The sequence below is a fragment of the Pseudophryne corroboree genome, unplaced genomic scaffold, assembly GCF_028390025.1.
Source record: "Pseudophryne corroboree isolate aPseCor3 unplaced genomic scaffold, aPseCor3.hap2 scaffold_485, whole genome shotgun sequence".
Lineage (NCBI taxonomy): Eukaryota > Metazoa > Chordata > Amphibia > Anura > Myobatrachidae > Pseudophryne > Pseudophryne corroboree.
This window is the reverse complement of record NW_026970095.1, coordinates 449,367-464,317: the sequence shown is the minus strand read 5'-3', so window position 1 is coordinate 464,317 and position 14,951 is coordinate 449,367. Positions and strand designations below refer to the sequence as shown.

The following is a 14,951-nucleotide window of genomic DNA, read 5'->3' as shown; positions in this document are numbered from 1 at the left end:
ACTGAAAGCTCTTCTCCCATCTCCCTTTTCTGAAAAGCCATTTAATATATGGTTCCCAGATAGGGGACATATCAGATATTGCCTTTCAAAAGCAGCAAATATCATACCACTTCTATTGCCATCAAAGATAAACATTGATTGTTTTCAGATATTGGATTGAAAAAGCAGTCTTTATTGACATAAAGAAGCAAAAAAACATACATAAACATTACACACATAAGTACTGTGTTGCAGCACAGCCAAAACACAATACAAATGCTGTCGGTATAGTACAGTTCAAGAACTACAGTACAGGTCAGCCTACACTATAAATCATGAACTGCACTATACATTTAAACAATACAATAGTTAATAAGGCTATGGGTGTGGAGTGTAAGAGGGTGACGGAATCACAAGCCCAAAGCTTTATTGAAAGACAGACACATATAAAGGGAGGATTAATAAATACAAAGATACCCTTTACTGTAGAATGTAGTCCAATCCGGTCTTTCAACTCTTCCACAACTGAAAAACGGATAGTGTTCCCAAGCCTTCCATCCTGGAATATCTTCAGTCTCTCGCCAATGAAGAAAACAATCCCTCCAGCAGACTCTTCAACCACAATACAATATCACAGCCAAAAGAGCGAGAAGCAACTACACTTGCGTTTAAACAAAATGGCTAAAACTTAGTGGAGGAAAGTGCAGTGCACCAAAACATAAGCTGACACAATCATGGAGAATGCGCCAGCATATATGCTCTTCTGTGTATATTTTCCAAACCTGCTCTTGTCCCCTCCAGTTGCTCCATGTAGATTTGACGTCTGGCAAGGTGCATAACTCACTGACAAGCAGGCACACTCCTGCATGAGTTTTCTCTCTCACTAGCTGGATGATACACATTCATTTGCATGTGCTCCACCTCCGACACACCGCCCACCCAACCACCCAGTCACCAGAGCCACCCACAAGCCAACTGGCTCCGTGATTTAATTTGCACAGTGCAGTCATCCAGGCAGCATGTCCTTCTCAATGGAATAATCTCTGGTTCCATGGAATCTTCCGCATTGGAATGCTGCGGAACAAAAAGGATTTAAACATTCAGCTTGCTAGCATTCAATGTACCTGCGGTTTGGTTCTAGCACATGGGTCTTCATCCTGTGGCCCTCCAGCTGCTGTGAAACTACACATCCCAGCATGCCCTGCCACAGTTTTGCTATTAAGGTATGCTAAAACTGAGGCAGGGCATGCTGGGATATGTAGTTCCACAGCAGCTGGAGGGTCGCAGGTTGAAGACCCATGTTCTAGCATGCCTGTTCTATGATGCATGTTCCGTGATGTCACAATCAGCTTGGAATGGGGTGTCTAGCATGCATTTGCTGACAGCCACTTGAGGCAGACACACATCAGGAGATGCAGCATATCGGAGGTCTTCGATGCCTTTCCAGCAAATGCACACCACCAGCTGCTGGTCTGGACACAAAACAATGCCCACAATTGAAGGCTCAAAATGCCCAACTACAGGATTAATGTAAGTAGTGAATTTAGGAATGAGTTTAGAAGTAGGAAATTAAGTTAGTTCACAAGTACATTCAAATTCAGATCTAAAGACTAGGTAGGCCTCACGTCCTGGCAGCACCCAGCATTTAAAAATGCCTTGATTATAGGTAGGGAATTAAATGTAGATAAGAAGTAGACACAAAAGAAGACTCCACAGAGCAATTATCAGGTGTCTTTATCAATTTTTGCATTTAAAAAATCAAGCAATTAGGGAACACAATGTTGCGACAATGTAACCCTATTTGCAAAATAGTACTAAATAAGTTTGTCGATGTAAGACATTTGCAAAGGCGCAAACAAAACACGCTGGAAAATGCAACTGAATCTGTTTTTGGAGGTTAGAATAGATGCAGGATCAAGTAGCTCAATGGGTAGGGTGTTTGATTAGAATTTAACAGGTTATAGGTTTGAATCCTGGGTATGATAGTTTGAGGTGTTATTTAATAAAGTATGTTTATATATTAGTCACACATGGCTTACTTGTACAAATGGCATGTCACCAGTTAGTGCTGACTGCTGATATGCCATTTACACAAACATGCCATGTGTGACTGTATATGCATTTAAGGAGGGCACCCCTGCAATACCACAAACCATTGAGTGTCAAGTATACTAGATATATCTTCATATCTCATGTGCTTTCTCTGAGACCAATCTTGTTATGCCCCTTCCCCACAAGGCATGCGCCTTTTGTCCATATTGCAAAAATGGGGGGGAGGGCATATAATTCTCTGTCACAGGGCACCAAAAAGTCTAGTTATGGCTCTGGTATGCATTATGTAATCTGGCAGACCATCTCTCCAACACTGGCTGGTTGGAATAGAAATCCGGTTATCTATGTGAGCAAATGACCATCAACGATTTACTCTCAAACACTAAAAAATGGACAAAAATGGTCCCCTAAACAAATTGGTTAAATTTTGGGTTTAACCAATTTGTGTAATGACCATTTTTGACCACTTTTCTAGTGTTTGGGAGCAAATGGTTAATTGACATTTGCTCCTATACATTACCAGATTTTCATTCCATCCATCCAGACTGGATAGATAGCCTGACAGATAATTGTGTAGTGTACGCCCAGGATAACTGTTAGTCATGCTTTATTTTATGGCGGCACATAAATGGGTGGACAGATCCAGGGCAAGCACTGCCCACTCATGCATAGTTGTCAACTGATGTGAAGTTCCAGGGGGCAATCTCAGTTATAAAGAGAAGTATCTGGAAATTGTCCCTAGTTAAAAAAAAAAAAAAAATTTTTATCAACTCCATTTATTTAGTATGATATCCCAGGTGATAGGATGCCGGCAGTCAGAACAACATACTTTATTAAATAACACATCTCAAACTACCATACCCAGGATTCAAACCTATAACCTGTTGAATTCTAATCAAACACCCTACCTATTGAGCTATTTGATCCTGCATAAAAATTGTGAACATTATATGAAGCTATTGGTACTTTGCAAAAAAAAAGAATCAGCATTACAACGCAGCAGATCCATGCAGTTTGCAGCCACACACTACATGTATCTGCTCAGCCACAATGCTGATTATTTCTTCACAAAGTACAAGGTGAGCTCCAAACAGAATTCTCTAGCTTAGAATTATACCTTTCTTTGCCAAACCTAGAAGTCGGGCCCCCCACCCTGGGATCCCCCAGAGGGAGGCCTGCACCGTCATGCGGCAGGCTTGTCCGTTTTGGAAGCAGGCTGATGGGCAGCCCAGGATTGCTTCAGTCTGGGCTTGGCAGGTCTGGAAACATGAGCTTGCTTTGGGTATGCCTGACCTTGGGTACGCTTTACCTGGAGGATGAAAGGGCCAAGAAAAGTACTTTTAGCCTTCTGCGTGGTAGGAGTCATACTAGGTAGGCAAGCTGTTTTAGCAGTAGCCAGATCAGCTACAATCTTATTAAGGTCTTCTCCAAAAGGAGATTCAACTGAGGCAGCACAAGGGAACTCTCATCTGGGGACAACAACTGCAGGGAGAACACATATTTTCAGATGAACATGGTAGGGCAGAAGGCTGCCTAATACTGAAGCACCCCCAAACAACAAATCAAATGCAACTTACTTGACAGAGATGTGCCTGAGCAACGGCCCTCCCCAGCCCTATCCCAAATCATACTTATTTTGCATAGGAGATACCATGGTCATGAAGATTGTTCTCCCAGGGTTAGGTTCATTCATTGCATTCTGGGTATGCTGACCCCTGTGATTTCCCCAAATGTGGGAAACTCGACTGCATTATTTGTGGTAGTGGGGGACTGTGTTTGTGCTTTCCTCTGGTCAGCTCTGGTAAAAGTCAGATTTCTTTGTCTCAGATCTTCCTCTAGCCTTGTTCTTCTTTCGAGAGTTCCCTTGTGCTGCCTCAGTTGGATCTCCTTCACTTGACAGGGGGGTGCCCGAGCAGCGACCCTCCCCAGCTCTAGCCCAACTCCTACTTACCTGCCAGGTGAGATACTATGATCATGAAGTTGCTTCTCCCAGGGCAAGGCTCACCCATTGCACTCTGGGTGTGCTGCCCCTGCGATTTCCCCAAATGTGGGAAACTTGACTGCATAATTTGAGTTTTCCCTGGTCGGCTCTCATGTAATTCAGATCTCTTTGTCTCAGGTCTCTCTCCAGCCTAGTTTGCTGTCTGGTTCCACTTCTTTTTTCTTGAGCCCCTCCCTTCTATACCCTTGTGCACTATCCTGACTTCTCCTCCCGTCTGCTTACTTTGTGCCTCCCAATGCACAATGCAAACTACAGGTAGTGCTGCAGGGCCCACACCCTTTTACTTGCTTTACAGAGCAGCTCTGGAGCTGTTACAGTGCCCAGCTGCTGCAAGAAATCAGCTTGAATGCTTCAGGGGCTGGGGAATGGCCAACATGAGCCCCACACCGAAGGAGGGTGGGGGTGCTTAATGCGAACTAGGGGTCATCCAAGCACCACAAAAGGCCTCCATGCCCTGCACGCTCCTTTTCTCTTTTCATATGCAGACGAGGGTTGAAGCCAACTTTGACCCACTGCTTGGATGACATCACCATATTCAAATCCATCTGCTGCAGGCCATCCCCCAGGAATGCTTGCACTAGTTGTTGCATTTGGTTTGTTGTTTGGGGGTGCTTCAGTATTAGGCAGCCTTCTGCCACCCCATGTTCATCTGAAAATATGTGTTCTCCCTGCAGTTGTTGTCCCCAGATGAGAGTTCCCTTGTGCTGCCTCAGTTGAATCTCCTTTACTTGACAGAGATGTGCCTGAGCAACGGCCCTCCCCAGCCCTATCCCAAATCATACTTATTTTGCATAGGAGATACTATTGTCATGAAGATTGTTCTCCCAGATTTAATTAAGTGATTTTATAAAAAACAGCTAGGAAGCACAATTTAGCAGTGGGTTGCAGAGAAAAAAATAACATTTTAAACCTACCGGTAAAAATTTTTTCTCGTAGTCCGTAGAGGATGATGGGGACTCCGTAAGGACCATGGGGGATAGACGGGCTCCGCAGCAGACATGGGCACTTTAAGAAAGACTTTAGATCTGGGTGTGCACTGGCTCCTCCCTCTATGCCCCTCCTCCATACCTCAGTTAGAGAAACTGTGCCCAGAGGAGACGGACAGTACGAGGAAAGGATTTTTGTTAATCCAAGGTCAAGATTCATACCAGCCACACCAATCACACCGTATAACTTGTGATATACTACCCAGTTAACAGTATGAAAACAACATAGCATCAGTCCAAGACCGATGAAAACTAACATATAACCCTTATGTAAGCAATAACTATATACAAGTCTTGCAGAAGTAGTCCGCACTTGGGACGGGCACCCAGCATCCTCTACGGACTACGAGAAAAAGATTTACCGGTAGGTTTAAAATCTTATTTTCTCTTACGTCCTAAAAGATGCTGGGGACTCCGTAAGGACCATGGGGATTATACCAAAGCTCCCAAACGGGCTCCTGCGGATGACTCTGCAGCACCGATTGAGCAAACAGGAGGTCCTCCTCAGCCAGGGTATCAAACTTATAGAACTTTGCAAAGGTGTTTGAACCCGACCAAGTAGCAGCTCGGCACAGCTGTAGTGCCGAGACCCCCGGGCAGCTGCCCAAGAAGAGCCCACCTTCCTAGTGGAATGGGCCTTGACTGAATTAGGCAACGGCAATCCCGCCATAGAATGCGCCTGCTGAATCGTGTTACAGATCCAGAGAGCAATAGTCTGATTTGAAGCAGGGGTGCCAATCTTGTTGGCTGCATACAGGACAAACAGTGCTTCTGTTTTTCTGACTATAGCCGTTCTGGCCACGTAAATTTTCAAAGCCCTGACCACATCAAGGGACTCGGAATCCTCCAAGTCACGCGTAGCCACAGGCACCACAATAGGTTGGTTCATATGAAAGGATGAGTCTACTTTTAGCAGGAATTGAGGACGGGTCTGCAATTCCGCTCTATCCATATGGAAAACCAGATAGGGGATTTTATGTGATAAAGCTGCTAATTCCGACACTCGCTTAGCGGAAGCCAAGGCTAATAACATGACCACCTTCCAAGTGAGATATTTAAACTCCACCATTTTAAGTGGTTCAAACCATAACCTTAACACCACGTTAAGGTCCCAAGGGACCACCGGAGGTACAAAAGGAGGCTGAATATGCAGTACTCCCTTCACAAAAGTTTGTACTTACTTCAGGAAGAGAGGCCAATTCCTTTTGAAAGAAAATGGATAAGGCCAAAATCTGAACCTTAATAGAGCCTAATTTTAGGCCCAAATTCACTCCAGTTTGTAGGAAGTGAAGGAAGTGGCCCAGGTGGAATTCTTACGTATGAGCATTCCTGGCCTCACACAAAGAAACATATTTTCGCCATATACAGTGATAATGTTTAGATGTCACGTCCTTCCTAGCCTTTATTAGCGTAGTAATGACCTCATCTGGAATACCCTTTTCCGCTAGGATCCGGCGTTCAACCGCCATGCCGTCAAACGCAGCCGCGGTAAGTCTTGGAACAGACAGGGCCCCTGTTGCAACAGGTCCTGTCTTAGAGGAAGTGGCCACGGATCTTCTGTGAGCATTTCCTGCAGATCTGGATACCAGGTCCTTCGCGGCCAATCTGGAACAATGAGAATTGTTCTTACTCCTCTTTTTCTTACTATTATCAACACCTTGGGTATGAGAGGTAGAGGAGGAAATACATAGACCGACCGGAACACCCACGGTGTCACTAGGGCGTCTACAGCTACTGCCCGAGGGTCTCTTGACCTGTTGCAATACCTCTGTAGCTTTTTGTTGAGGCGGGACGCCATCATGTCTATCTGGAACAGTCCCCACCGACTTGCAATCTGTGCGAAGACTTCCTGATGGAGTCCCCACTCTCCTGGATGTAGGTCGTGTCTGCTGAGGAAGTCTGCATCCCAGTTGTCCACTCCCGGAATGAACACTGCTGACAGTGCGCTTTGATAAAGCTAAATATTTATCTTATTTAAAACCCTTTGTGAGGTCTAAGAACACTGTACGCTATTTGCGTATGGAGTACCGTAAGGGTACGCTCGTTGCGTAACAATCGCTTAGCCGTGGTCGAGACGCTCAAGCGTCACGTTCGCTCACGGCCAAGAGATCACAGGCAGGCACGCTATTGGCTGCTGACTAACGTAATGGTTCGCTATAGCGTAACGGACGCTGTATCGGGAGCGGGCTGCTCGAGCGATACAGACGCTCACGAGAATACGCTGTTGGTATCGGGCACACTTATAGGTGAGCGACTACCGTAATGCTACGCTATCAGCGTAGCGGACGCTCGAGACCACGAGGAGATCACGAGCGGCGCCGACGCTCACAATGTTAAACCTTTATGCCTAAACCACAAACAATGTAATTTGCTGTAAAACCTTAGTGTAGAGATAGGGTGTAAATGCAACACTGTATAACCTTATTAACTCAAAAGCTGTTCGAGCGTCACCGACGCTCTGAGAATACTTAACACTATAAGAAATACACAAATACCGTGCTTAGGGTCCAACGCCTAATATATATATTATGAATGTTATACTTGCAAAAGAATTAATACAATACAAGTCATACACTACAATATAACATAGACTAACTAACCAGGTAACTACACAGTAAATACAATACAAGTACGTTTAAGAGAAAATGAGAGAAAGAGAAGAGAGAGAGAGAAAGATATGGCCCATAATAACAAGAAAAGACAATATGATTACGGAGAAAACTTACGCACAAAGGAAACGATCGCATGCGCCTCTGGACATCCAGCTCCCGATTTTCAGCAATGATAACCGATGAAGAGTGAGTGCTGGATGTGATCGGCCTGTCTATTTATGCCCCACACACAATACAATTCAATGGTCCCTACAATCTCATTGTTCATTGGACACAGGAATTCGTCTTCGCATTATAACAAAAGGTCATAGGTTGATTCATACAGGTGGGCTGTGACTATTTCCAACAGCTCAGGTGGGAGGGAAACTGGGTTTCCCGCCGCATGGATAAGTAAGTGCAAATACAGTAAATGTTCATAAACTTCTTATGTCCATAACTATTCGCACGAGCGATTGATCCGCTTCAAACCAACACCGGAATATTGCTAATTAAATACTCTTCCGATGGATACTAAACACCACTGTATTACTCCTGTCTGACCCTTCGTATCAAACAATGAGGGATCTCTCTGTCCAGGAACATACTACATTAACTAAACTTTCAGAATCTATCAAAGGGACCATAATCTACAAAATGCATTATATGGTGAAAATATGTAACGAAAGAGTCGCCCGCTAGACGCACACAATCTCTACCGTAAATGTGCATACCGTGCGCCTGCGGGTGCCCGCAACAGCGAGTATGCGCACGCACGGTAGAGCGCACGCATGCGCAGCAGGGACACATATGAGGTGCAAATATGGCAGTGTGCATCGTGATATTTTTCTGACTTTGACAGTCCACCCTTTGGCAGTCAACAATAACTGCCACTTCCTAAAACATTTCAAAAAGAGAAAAATATATGTCAGGGGTTAATACATTTACATGGTTGGGTAGGGGAGGAGAGGAGAAGGTAGGAAAAGGGTATGACCTAGTGAGATAGCAGAAGCATGTGTGTATGAATCCATGTTTGGGGGGTCATGTATCATCGTGCCGTACGTGTTTTAAATCAAGCTTTGAGGTATTGCGAAGTATACATTTGAATTCCTTCTTATCCCGTGGTACGGGTCTGTGGATGGGCTGTCAAACTTTACCGAGCTTTTTTCGGATTTTGGTTGTAACAAAAATGGGGAGCACATTTTAGTTGATGATACATGAATGGGGGAATATGTGATTGCTGATATCTGTGCCTGTATTCCCTATACTATGTGTGTAATTACCTGAAGGTTGTAGAGATGAAGAAAATACATAGTTACGGTAAATGCAGTGGTATTCTATGTCAGGTTAATGAACATTCGTCGATTGAGGTCTTGTTTGGTGTCTGTTGAATGCAGTCTTCTTTGTGCTTTTGCCCATAAGGTGCGAGCAAAAAGCTTTGTCAATGTCCATAGATTTACAAAAGTGTTGGGCTAGAGTAATTTTAACATTTCTAGGGAAACTGGGGATCTATGGCATAGTTCATCAAAAATCTGTGTATAAGGTTGTCAAAACTTCTTCTTTAATCCATCTGTTGTCTGTATATCGGCTCATCAAATTCCTCGTCCAAGTGGGTCTTTTTACCTCAGAGGAAAACGGAAAAACAGGTGAAAGAAACGGACCGTAGAAATCGCATTACAATTTCCTCACTCCTTAAACTCATCACCCTGGTACTTCGTTTGCACTTCGTTAAAGCCTGACCGCATCTAAATATCAAGCCAATCGTTATGATAACACCTAAGATACATAGGAGAAACTTCCCTACATCCATTATAACTCCTTGAGCCCATTCTCCTAAACCGGAGAACCAATTTCGCGGGTTCAACCATGACACCCAACTAGTCAGCTCATTACTCACAGCAGCAAGGGTGAGATTGTGTCTCCTGCGAAATTCCCACTTCAATTGGAGAATATCGTCCATCTTTTGGTCTATGACCTCGACCGGGTCCTCGGTACTATTCGTTATATATGTGCAGCATTTCACGCCGTACTGCGTTGCCAGTGTGACACAATATCCACCTGTTACTGCTGTGAGATAATTGAGAATCATTCTATGCTGAACTAGTTCTGTTTTATAAGCTTGAAGTTCTCTTCCAGTATACCTAAACGTGTCATCATACATTTCTGTGATATTGTCTAACAAATTTGCGAGCGCAGATATGTATTTATAATTCAACACTCCTCTGGCGGTGCGAGTGAGGTCTAACGCAAGTAGAAACTGAATCCCGGTGGATTCATGGATCATGTCAGAGGCCGGGTGCTCTGTTCTTTCTATCAGGTGCCGTTTAACTACGTGCTCGTAATGGGTGTGAGTATAAGGAGTTTGGGCAACACGGTGTATGTCTTTCATTTTGGCATGTGATACAGTCATTACCTCAGGCAATACTTTTCCAATATAACACAATCCTTCAGAGTTTGGGGCAAGCCACTTATACGCCTTCCTCCCGCATATGAAATATGCATCATCGGGGAGAACATATGGGACGGAGTAGGACATAACCATATTACACATTTTCCATGTGAAATCTCCTAACCCTAATTCTCCCATCTGTCTAGTACACGTATCAGCTTGTACGATATGTGCACAGTATCCTGGTGATACCTCTCCAACTCTCGTAATCCTACTTCCTAGGGTATACCTATACCGGAAAGATTTTCCTCTACTGGCTATGTGGCGTATAAGCTCTGTATCTGTCGGCATTCTATCTGCTCTATATGAAAAGGTCATGGTTTGGTTACTCCATGACACTTCCCAATTTCCCGGCTTTCGGGGATTGGAAATGTTAAAACATATGAGGGATCTATCCACATGATATTGGTGGAGCTTCAAACTAGGAGGACTGGAGATATTAAACCTCCTGTCCACCGGTCTCCCACCACTTAGCTCAAGTACCTCCCCTATCGTTAAAGGAAATGGTACTAGTCCTGATTTGCTATGACCTTGAGGTACTTGAGAGCATACCCAACAATCTGTTTGATTTAACACGCTACCCACTAAGGAGTGATAGTCACTCAAGGGATGCCGGTCCATGTGGATATTAAAACTGGATTGGCATTTCTTAATGCACCCATCCTCGACTACGTTGTCACAGAGCCTACAGATACAGTTTTCTTCAGCTAACAATCCTTCACAATTCCTTCTATTGTCAATGCTATCGGATCGTTTTCTGATACTCGCCTTTGCTTGTTGATTATGTTGTTCTCGGAAAACTACGCCTCCATCTCTGTCATCAGAACCCATTCCAGAACCTCTCTCGACCTCCATGGTACTCTCGCCGGAACAGACTGCTCTGGTCAACATCATGGTCAACAGGAAAATCCGGATCACAGTCTCTTGGGGCAAGTCCATCTTATAGGAGGAAACGAAGAAGAATGAGAAGGGGGGGAAAATAATTTGAGGGAGAGGGGATGGGAAGTTGGAGAAAAACAATAAAAGGGAACAGGGAATCGACAACTGCTTTTGATCTTGTGATTTTCAATGCTCAGGTGCCGCCTCAGTCCTCCTGGAACAGACACTCCAGTGATACAACGTCCTCTACCATCTGTTCCTTATCACGGGACCTCTCTGGATCAGCAACCTTCTTACAATGGGACGAATGAACCCAAGTCTCTCTCTCGGCAACTTTCAATGCTGTAGTGCTAGTCAATAAGACTTGGTATGGTCCTTCCCATCTGTCAATAAGGCAACCTGAGCGTAGAAAATTTCGTATCATTACATACTCCCCAGGTTCAATGTCATGACAATTACTATCTGGTAAATCAGGAATCACCAACTTCAAATTATTATTTTGATTCCTTAGCTGTTTACTCATATTAACCAGGTACTTTACAGTCACTTCATTGTTACACTTCAAATCATCCTGAGGGTTAATCATAACATGCGGTTGTCGACCAAACAAGATTTCAAAAGGGGACAGATTAAGAGGGGACCTGGGAGTGGTTCTGATGCTGTACAGTACAATGGGTAAAGCTTCTGGCCATGTCAATCCTGTTTCTGCCATAACTTTGCTCAAATTATTTTTAATAGTGCTATTCACTCTTTCCACCTTCGCACTCGCCTGTGGACGGTATGGAGTGTGCAGCTTGCTATCAATTCCCATCAACTTACACATTCCTTGAAAGACATCACCTGTAAAATGGGTACCCCTATCACTTTCGATAATTCTAGGGATACCATATCTACATACAAATTCCTGCACAATTTTCTTAGCAGTAAACATAGCGGTATTTGTGGCCGCCGGGAATGCTTCAACCCAATTTGAGAACACATCTATACAAACAAGTACATATTTCAAATTTCGACAAGGGGGTAATTGAATGAAGTCAATCTGTATTGCCTGGAAAGGTCCGCCTGCAGGTGGGATATGAGATGGTTCTGTTGGTATTGCCTTTCCGATATTCTTTCTCAAACAGGTAAGGCATGACATTGCTCTCTTACTTGCATGAGATGAAAATCCTGGGGCGCACCAATATGCTCTTACCAACTTGCACATTCCTTCCTTGCCCAGATGAGTCAGCCCGTGAGCTGCCTCAGCTAAACATGGAAGATATGCTCTGGGGGCCACCGGTTTACCTTGTCCATCCGTCCAGAGTCCTGAGGACTCCTGGCCATATCCCTTCGCCTTCCAGACTGCCTTTTCCTGTGTGGAACACAAATTTTGCATTTCACACAACTTCTGTGTGTTGATGGTATTAAATACCATCAGTTGTGTGGTGTCTGTCTGTCTGGGGGTACCAGCTGCTAACTTAGCTGCTTCGTCTGCTCGGCTGTTACCAAGTGATACTGGGTCCTGGCTATATGTGTGTGCTTTACACTTGATAACAGCCACTCTGTCGGGTTCCTGTATCGCTGTTAGAAGCCTTTTGATGTGAGCTGCATGCGCTACCGGTGTACCAGCTGCCGTCATGAAATTTCTGAGGCGCCATAGGGCTCCGAAATCATGGACTACCCCGAATGCGTATCTAGAGTCGGTGTAGATATTGGCTGATTTGCCCTTAGCCAATTCACATGCTCTGGTTAGGGCGACCAGTTCAGCAACCTGGGCTGAGTGAGGTGGGCCTAGCGGTTCCGCTTCTATGGTGCCTTGGTCATCTACGACTGCGTATCCAGTACACAAGTCTCCCGAGTCTGACTGTCTGTGACAACTACCGTCCGTGTAGAAAGTTAGATCTACATTTTCCAGCGGGTTGTCACTGATGTCAGGCCTTGCGGTAAAATTTTGGGTCAAATATTCCATACAATCATGTGTGTCCTCCTGTGTGTTAAATTCTCCTTCCCCACCACTCTCATCCTCCACCCTTTGTGCCTGTCCAGGCACACCTGGGAGATATGTTGCAGGATTTAATGCACTGCATCTCCTTATGGTGATGTTTACGGGGGCCATTAGTGCCAATTCCCATCTTGTAAACCGCGCTGATGAGACGTGCCTGGTTTGGGCAGAATTTAGCAAGGCTGACATTGCATGTGGTGTATGAATTGTGAGGTTGTGACCTAGCACTACATCTTCGCTTTTCGTTACTAGCAATGCTATCGCAGCGACGCTTCGCAAGCATGTGGGGAGGGATCGCGCTACCGTGTCTAGCTGAGCGCTGTAGTATGCTACTGGCCTGCTGGCATCACCGTGCTTTTGGGTTAAGACGCCTGCCGCGCAACCAGCACTTTCTGTTCCGTACAGCTCAAAGGGTTTCCCATAGTCTGGCATACCTAATGCTGGTGCCTGCGTTAGGCACTGTTTAAGTCTCTCAAATGCCATCTCGGACTCGTCTGTATGCGAAATCCGATCAGGTTTGTTTGAGGAGACCATCTCCTGCAGAGGTAACGCTAGAATGGAAAACCCTGGGATCCAGTTACGGCAATACCCACACATTCCTAAAAATGTTCTGATCTGTTGCTGGGTTTTTGGCAGAGTCATGTCTCTAATTGCTTGAATTCTATCAGTGGTCAGGTGTCTCAGTCCTTGTGTTAGACAGTGTCCCAAATATTTTACCTTAGTTTGGCATAATTGCAACTTGTCTTTGGAAACCTTGTGTCCTGTGTCTGAAAGATGAAACAGGAGCTGTTTCGTATCCTTCAGGGATGCTTCCAATGAATCAGAACACAGTAGTAGATCATCCACGTACTGTATTAATACTGATCCACTCTCTGGTTGGAAAGACTGTAAACAATCATGCAAAGCCTGGGAAAATATACTTGGACTGTCTATGAAACCTTGTGGTAAGCGAGTCCATGTGTATTGGACTCCTCTGTATGTGAATGCAAACAAATATTGGCTGTCAGGGTGCAGAGGTACCGAAAAGAAAGCGGAGCAGAGGTCAATAACAGTGAAAAATTTCGCAGTGGGAGGGATTTGCATAAGGATGACAGCTGGATTTGGCACTACGGGGAACTGACTCTCAACTATTTTGTTGATCCCCCTTAGATCCTGCACTAGCCGGTAACCCCTCCCCCCACTCTTTTTCACAGGGAAGATGGGACTATTGGCAGTGCTGGACGTTCTTACCAGAATACCCTGTTGTAGCAAGCGCTCTATTACGGGATACACTCCTAACTCCACCTCTGGCTTCAGAGGGTACTGTGGGATTTTTGGAGCTATCCTACCATCTTTTACTTGTACAACTACTGGAGCTACGTTTGCCATTAATCCAGTGTCCTGTCCATCTTTAGTCCAAAGTGACTCTGGTATCTGGGATGTCATTTCTTCTACTTTGGATGGAGTCCTATTTGTCATAATGGTATGTGACATTAATTTTGATGGGGAGTCTAACATGTCTCGCACTTCCTGAGCGTGATTCTCAGGTATGTCCAAGAATACACCTTCAGGAGTACAATAAATGACGCACCCCATTTTACACAATAAGTCTCTTCCCAGGAGATTAGTCGGTGCCGATGCAGCCAGCAAAAAGGAATGCTTGGTATGTAAAGGCCCTACTGTAATCTCGGCTGGTTTGCTAACAGGGTAGTGCTGGACTACTCCCGTTACCCCTATGGCTGGAATTGTCTTACCAGTGGTTCTCATGCCCACTGTCGAATTTATCACTGATTTGGCCGCCCCTGTGTCTACAAGAAAGTTTAATGATTTACCAGCTACATTGATTGCAATTTCAGGTTCACTCCCAAGGCTTGCAATCAATTTTACTGGCTGCAGATTACAGGTATGGCTACACCCCTATTGGGTATGGTGACCTCCCTGAATCCCGCTGGCAGCAACTACTTGTGAAGGGGTTAAATGGGAACTGCCAGGAGTTTGCCAGTCTCTGTTCGGGGGGTATCTTTTTGTTTCTCCTGCATGTGGCTCATAACTCCGT

The 14,951-nt window shown here is 44.8% G+C and overlaps 2 non-coding genes across 2 annotated transcripts; both read left to right on the top strand.

Annotated features, from left to right (window-relative positions):
- The first annotated feature begins 3,658 nt into the window (after positions 1-3,658).
- Positions 3,659-3,822, top strand: LOC135029461 (U1 spliceosomal RNA). Its single transcript, XR_010225593.1, has one exon. It is a non-coding gene; the product is annotated as a U1 spliceosomal RNA (small nuclear RNA).
- Positions 3,823-3,974: 152 nt separating this feature from the next.
- LOC135029336 (U1 spliceosomal RNA) lies at positions 3,975-4,137 on the top strand. The gene has a single exon (XR_010225488.1). It is a non-coding gene; the product is annotated as a U1 spliceosomal RNA (small nuclear RNA).
- Positions 4,138-14,951: the final 10,814 nt, after the last annotated feature.